The following is a 6440-nucleotide window of genomic DNA, read 5'->3' as shown; positions in this document are numbered from 1 at the left end:
GAAATAACAAAAAAAAATATGGGAAAATTAAAACCCATTTTGTCCCTATTCTCAAGAATCACTGATTTATAAAAGTCCAGGATTTAATTCAATTGCATTTAACAAAAAGCCAAAACATTCTTTAGATGGGAATTAAGAAATAATCATGTGTTAAATTACTGATAAAAGGGGAAATATTACCAACATCACTGATTGTGGTATAAGATAAGAATTTGATTTGATATCCACAGATTGTGCAGATCTGCTGTCAAGAGATTCAGATTCTATTCACCACAGATTTGGAACAAACTTCCAGAAAACTGTAAAACAGCTGAAACACTGGGTGCCTTTAAATCTCAACTTAAAACCACCTGTTTAGAGTTGCTTATGGCTAAATTAGGGTTAGAGTGTGGGTTTTAATGTCTTTAATGTTTTTATCTTGACTTTTTATCTACTTTATTAATTTCTTTTTCTTCCATTTTATATCTCTTTCAATTTCTCACTGTTTATTCAATGTTACATGACTGTTTCTGTTTTTAATTATGTAAAGCACTTTGAAATGCCTTGCTGCTGCAATGTGCTATACAAATAAAATTTGATTTGAAGAGATATGCATCTTTACAACCATTCCAACTAAAATGTTTCACAGTTGAAGCTACTTCAAATTGGGCATGTATGATTTTTTTTACCCTTTTTTTGTAGAGCATGTGGTTAATTAAATAAATGTTGGTCTGATCCCTTATTGTGTGAAAATGATATAAATAATTACTACTGAAATGTACCCAAAGTGTCATCTAAATTGTTTCTAGTTTCTTTTGGTTTTTCTGAACTGTTGACATTAGATTGTCTTTGCTCAAAAAGTTTGGTTAAATTTACCCAAACAAAATGAATGCAAAGTTTGGTTAAGTTTCATTATCTCCTGACAGTATAATATTAAACAGTTAATCTGTGATTTACCACTCAGTCAGAAATGACCAATCAGAGCCAGGAGGATTTCAGCAACGTCAATCATTCTAGTGTATGCAGCGCTCACAAACTCCTTCTTGCTCTTTCCTTGCCTGCAACTGGTTCACCATAACACAGCCTGCCACGAATGCTAAGGTCAGTTACCATGGTTACCAATGACAGTGGAATGTTATGTTGTCAGCCGTTAGCACATTGAGCAGCACGTACATTAGCTGATTGGCAGTGCTAAGACATTACTACTTTTTTTTGCAGATCGCAGTAGCAGCACAAAGAGGAGGTGGAGGTCACATATACTGTGATGACATGGTGGCAGTTTTAACAAAAAAACATTTTTATAAAAGCTACATACTGTAGCTTTAATTGTACTTCACATTTATACAGGTTTTTGTGTTTTTTCACTGTGAAATCCCAATAAAATACAGTGAAGTCTGCAGCTGGAATGTGACAAAAAGTCACAAAATTAGCAAAGAATTAAATCAGGACTGACGCCACTAAAGAGCAGCCCCACTGAAGTCCTGGAGCTTAGAGATGTGAATCTTTTTTTCCTTTTGATCCGTAGACGTCATCATCCTTTTCATGTCCTAAACAATAATTAAACTTTGCACACTCTGAAGAAGACAAGCTGTGTTTTTCTTTTGCTAAGTGCCACAGCAGGGGTCAAAAAGCGAAAAAGCTCTTTTCTCATCTGCAAACAGAGGATAAGAGATGCAGTGTCCCCCCAAAATGAGGTCTGCAATCCCTGTATTTCGAATTATGTCCTAATCTTTTTCTCCAGCTCCTCTGATTGCTCCACTTGGAAGAGAGCAGAAAAGACAAAACGGGAGACTGAAACTGATCCAGAATCCAAGGCAGTGTCTGCCATTTTGTGGCATATTTGGCCTAAAAAAGAAGGTAAAATGATGTTCAGAATAATCTGCAATGAGCTCAATTATAGTGACCTCAATAAAGTGACAGGACAGTGAAAGATTTTGCTGTGAAACGTGTTGAACTGGATCAGATTTCCTTGTGCGTCACAATCCACTGTAGCTTTAGCAGCAGGATGTAATCCTGTTAGACATAACACGACACAACAAGCCCCGTTTTATTTATTACTATTTTTTTAGGTGAAGCGGAGGTTTCCATGCACCCTCTGTGCTGGATTACTAATTGATCATGTTTTACATTGCAAATGAGTCATTCATATTAGTGTTGGCTCTCACTCAAAGGGAGGGTGCAGTGGTCTTATCCAGCCACTGCAGGAATTGATTAGCGTTGCACAGAGAGTGAGTCTTGGCAGCATCAGACACAAGCATGCAAATTCAATACTGGAGGATAGTGAGGAGGATGTTTGTTTGTCTCGTGACGGGGATTTCCGACGGGAATGCTTCTTCAGGACGTCAAACGGAGACCAGCCTGATCGGGAGAAAACGTTCCACCTCCTGTTCAGTGTGTGGCAGTGCTGTCTGCCGAGCTGCTTCTGCAGATTATTTCATTATGTGAAGAATGTCAGCCTTGATGCAAGAGAAGATGGTGGAAGGTTATTTTCATTTTTCATTCAGTTTTCCTGCATCATTATAATGGCCTAAAGCTCCAGGCGCCCGTCACGCCGTCAGCATGTTGTTTCGCTGCAGTGATATGTGTGGTGCTCTCTTGGCAGGTTGTGTTTGTCTGCTCACAGGCTGCAGTCATTAGTCCTGGAGAGGGAGCTGAGCTCTGGCTGTAGTGGATCTAAAAGTTTCCATGACACCTCAATAAACGCTTCCTTGTTAGTGTGAGTCCATGGTACCGAGTGCAAGGGTTTGTCACTGATGCATTCCAATAATACGTAACTTAAAGTTGTCCTATTTAAAGTTTTAAATAAAAAACAACAACAAAAAACTATAACATAAACCCTAAAAATTGCTTGTCTTTTCTTTGTATGCAGGAGCCCAGAATCAACTTCTCTGCTTGGCCTTACCTCCTTGCCTCAGCGTTTATAACCTCTTCTCTATTGTTGCTGATGAATCAGCAGGGCAATAATTCAAAACCTGTCCAACCTGTAAGGCATCTTTCCAGTTAATATAGTTGGAGAAGTAACGATTTCAACATGGCAACAACAAAGTTATTAACTTTCTCTCCTCTCACACCTGCAACCCGTTTGTAATCAGCCACCTGTTCCTTGTTCAGTAATCAACCTCCCCTGTATACAAACATCTCATTCTCATGTAGCAGTATGAAGCCTGCCCCAAGATTGAGGACCCCTGGCCCCTAATTACCTAATTAGGGGCCAGGGGTCCCATGAGGAGGTCCTCATGGGTGTGGAGTATAAAGGGAGACTCTCACCTGTTTTCTTCATGCCTGCATTTGGTCATCCTGCAGGGGTTAAGGTTGTTTGGGTCACTTGCAGTGGCCATAACTCCATCAGTAAGTAATGTTTCTCCTCTTGTATAAGATCTGCAATTTCAGTGGTTGATTCAAATAGTTTAAATTTAGAAACTGCCTGTAGTCTCCTGTTTGTTACTGTGGTGTAGCTGTAATCTACCTCCCAGTGCAGTTTAGCAACATAAAACGAGTATGTATTTTATCGCACCCATGCAGCTCCCATAGCACACAAAATGACACCTATTTATAGAATAGAAAGTACTGGCAAGTGGATCCTCCTGCTGTTGGGCTGGAAGGGGCTCCCTGGTCGGGGTGGAGTCATCCAGCTCTGACATAAAGCTGCTGCTGTGCAAGTTACTGGTGTTGGGATTTCTTAAGGCAGGGCTGGCCCAAGGCATTAGCAAACTAAGCAGCCGCTAACCCTAACCCACCTCCTTATGGTTTGAATACGTTATATTTGCAATTTTTTTTAACAGATGAACATGGCTCCTTAAGGCATCTAGAAAAATGTCTTTAAATGTAAGTAATATGTCACACCAGAAAGCAGTGTCTCTGAGGTGTTGTCTTAGAATACAAATATGCCTCTTGCTGTATTATTGTAGATTATGATGTTCCATTGTTTTGGCATAGTAAACTTCTGAAATTCCTAAAGAAATTCTCATCATTTTGTGTGTGTCTATATATCCTGGCTGCCCAGGAACAGGCCCTAAACACCAGAGCAATAGAGGCTCAGATCTACCACACCAGACAAGACCCAAGGTGTAGGTTGTGCAAGGAGGCCTCTGAGACAGTCCAGCACATAACAGCAGGGTGCAAGATGCTGGCAGGGAAAGCGTACATGGAACGACATAACCAAGTGGCGAGCATAGTGTACAGGAACATCTGTGCAGAATATGGACTGGAAGCCCCGAGGTCAAAGTGGGGGACACCCCCAAAGGTGGTGGAGAATGACCGAGCTAAGATCCTGTGGGACTTCCAGATCCAGACAGACAAGATGGTAATGGCGAACCAACCGGACATTGTGGTGGTGGATAAAGAACAGAGGAAAGCCGTTGTGGTGGATGTAGCAATACCAAGTGACCACAACATCAGGAAAAAGGAGCATGAGAAACTGGAGAAATACCAGGGCCTCAGAGAGGAACTGGAGAAGGCCTGGAAGGTGAAGACCACAGTGGTGCCTGTGGTCATCGGGGCCCTCGGGGCAGTCACCCCCAAACTGGAGCAGTGGCTCAAACAAATCCCAGGAGCAGTTCTAGGCACAGCCAAGATACTGGAGGAACCCTCAAGCTCCCAGGCCTCTGGTAGAGGGAGATTAAAATTATGTTTTTAATTATATAGCTTTGGGACCTTAAATGACCTTGACAACAAATCTAACAAGATATGTATGCTTATATCAGAACAGAAGATGTATGTTTCTTTTATTTATGATGTCAAATTTTGTTTTCATGCCACAACAGGAAACAAACCATCACCTTTATCTGTTGACACTCACCAAGGACAAGGCCTGTTTGTTTGAGAGAAGTGAGGCAGCTGATAATGACTGCTGGGGCCGGGGACTTTCCTTTAATAACCGAATCTGGGTGATGCAGAAGCTTCAGCGTTCATGACAGGAACACCTCAGCAGCTGTTATCATTTACTGATTACATTATTGTGCTGCTTGCAAACTCCTTTCGGCATTGTTACAGGACTGAATCATGCTGCTGTCCTTGTCTCTTTGTTTCCCTTCACTCAGGATCTGACAGGAAAACATCCAACCTGGACTTCATGCTTACAGTCATCAAATTTTAGAGATGTTTTTTTTTCTCTAAGCCTTGTAAATTGTGGCTCATGAAAACATATTTCATGCTTGTCAAGGTTGCAAAAAGAGCTGAAATTAATTTGAATTGCAAGCAATAGAAGTCATTTTAGCTGATTTTTGAAAGCTGTCATTGTGAATGACTTTTTTTTTTTTTTTCTAAAATCCCAAATTTACCAAAAACTGTCAATCCCCATGAACTTTAAACTTTATTATACATTATCATGCAACCTTATGCTTTGATGTATTGAACAAGGATGAAGTGCAGAATAATAAATGGTTTTCTACATTTTTACAGAAAACTCTAAAAAAGTGGCTTGTATTTGTATTCAATCGCCCTGAGTCGATATTTTATAGATTTTTGAACATTTTACTGCAAAATGTGACTGCCATGTTTCATCAATATAATGCCGTCATCAGATTGAATTGTTTTAATTTAAACAAAGGCTCACTTCTCAAAACTGTTGTCTAAAATTCATGATTAACTGAATTGTCAACAAAATCTCCCTTCCAGCTGTGGATCTGAGACTTCTGGCTGCTATTGAAATGATCCATTGTTTCTTATTTTCTCCAGTAGTCATTGGATCAGAGGCACAGGCCAACCTACAGGATAAATGAACATGTGTTTATATACATTAAACACAATTTTTGGACATTTTTTCAGTGCATTTTTATTTTAATCTGTCATCTGTTTAGCACCACCGATTACACTGCAAAAACACCAAATTATACCAAATATTTTTTTGTCTAGTTTTAGTGCAAATATACTAGTACATTCGAAATGAGAGAAAATTAACTTACAAGTAACTTTTCAGTAAGATATAGGAGCTTGTTTTAAGTCAATACTTTAATATTGATTTTTAAAAAGTACAAGTTTCACTGTCAGATGATCTCATTTGTAATAAGGGAACATGTCTTGTTAAATACAGGATCTATGGAGTATTGTCAAGATGAGACACCAGAGTGAGCCAGCTATCAAAGCAATGAGGGATTCCAGCCTGGTTGACTCCATGACACGTTGCATTAATGCAATAATTCATGCAAAAAAAAACAAAAACAAAGTGCATATAAATAGAAGTGAACTTATTTCTCTAAGCCTAAAATATTTTTCCTGGATCTAATCTTAAAATTTTCTGAGACACTGAATTTTGTCTAAACCATAATCATCAAAATTACAAGAAATAAAGGCTTGAAATATTTCACTGTAGGTGTAATGAATGAGTTTCGCTTCCTGGAATGAATGTCAAAATATTGAACTTTCATGATATTCTACTGCTGTGAGATTTGGTTACCACAGAAGCTTTACAAAACATATATTTCTGAAGAAGCTGATGCTCAATTTTTGATCTGCTGCAGATT

General features: G+C 39.1%; 1 long non-coding RNA gene across 1 annotated transcript; it reads left to right on the top strand.

Moving 5' to 3' along the window:
• Positions 1 to 2148: 2148 nt before the first annotated feature.
• Positions 2149 to 5383, top strand: LOC103156190 (uncharacterized). Its single transcript, XR_478121.2, has 5 exons — positions 2149 to 2461; positions 2582 to 2695; positions 2849 to 3327; positions 4743 to 4865; positions 5019 to 5383. It is a non-coding gene; the product is annotated as an uncharacterized LOC103156190 (long non-coding RNA).
• Positions 5384 to 6440: the final 1057 nt, after the last annotated feature.

The sequence above is a fragment of the Poecilia formosa genome, unplaced genomic scaffold (assembly GCF_000485575.1).
Source record: "Poecilia formosa unplaced genomic scaffold, Poecilia_formosa-5.1.2 Scaffold469, whole genome shotgun sequence".
Taxonomy (NCBI): Eukaryota; Metazoa; Chordata; class Actinopteri; order Cyprinodontiformes; family Poeciliidae; genus Poecilia; species Poecilia formosa.
The sequence above is the reverse complement of the archived record's forward strand: the minus strand, read 5'-3'. Positions and strand labels throughout refer to the sequence as shown.